The sequence below is a fragment of the Phytophthora infestans genome, genomic scaffold (genome assembly GCF_000142945.1).
Source record: "Phytophthora infestans T30-4 supercont1.150 genomic scaffold, whole genome shotgun sequence".
NCBI classification, from domain to species: domain Eukaryota; phylum Oomycota; class Peronosporomycetes; order Peronosporales; family Peronosporaceae; genus Phytophthora; species Phytophthora infestans.
Window position 1 is genome coordinate 65,847 of NW_003303609.1, and position 1,024 is coordinate 66,870.

Here is a 1,024-nt window from a genome sequence, read left to right on the forward strand (position 1 = left end):
CGAAAACTACAATGAGCCTCAGCTAAGATTATTTATTAAATCTGATACATTCAGAGAGCACGTACTAACCAACTGTGAATTGACTGGATTAGATGCCATCTCCCGGTGTAGATCAGCAGACTCAAAATATCATTTCGCTCTCCCAGACGCAAAGTATCCAGCCCCACAAGTATATATATGCAAGTCGTGCGCCTAGTGCTCTTTGTGTTACTGATAGCTTTGGCATCACACCCTTCATTCGGAGATGAGGCATTTCGATCACAGCAGACTCCGCAACAAGCCCGAAGCCTTCGCCACTAGGAGGCACGGCCTCGCTAAGTGTCTCAGGTCGCCCACCGAAGCCTAGCTACCAGCCCACGATCATGAAACGCTTCAGAGGCGGTAGAACCAAGAGCGACGATGAAAATAGAGGTCCGATGAACAATGCCGACGCCATCGCTGAACATGTCATGAAAAGTATGCTGGATACTGGGTTTTGGCACATGTTACGCAATGGCGAAACACCCGCGATGCGCCCATTGGTTTCCTCACAATTTTGTTTTTCATTGGCCTAAACGAGCTACGAGTAGGTATCAAGCGGCGACACAAGAATAATCTGTGATACTTATTGTGGTTTTGGCTAAACGAGATGAGATTTATACGTCGCAGGTGGTGGATTTACAATACCGTATTCCTTCTGTGATTAGCGACAGCCAAATTCTTGAAGTGAATGCTGCCTATCGCTAAACAAAAAACATTCCCACCGTAAATTGATCAGATTTAATCTTGCACTTTGTAAGCTGTCCCCGTACGATCCCGCTCGTTGCGCATCCGAGTCACGGGTCGTGTTGATTGCTAATCACGTGTGCGCCGCATCTCCTACCGCATCGCCCCTTTCCTAAGCGAAGTTTTGTCCTAAGCGAATCGTAAATATAGCCAATCACAGCTTCCAATTTTAAACAGATGGATAAAAATAAAGTACCATCTCGTGGAGCTAATTATGGACTGTGCTGCTGGCTGGCTCCAATACGGCCATTGCTGAAAA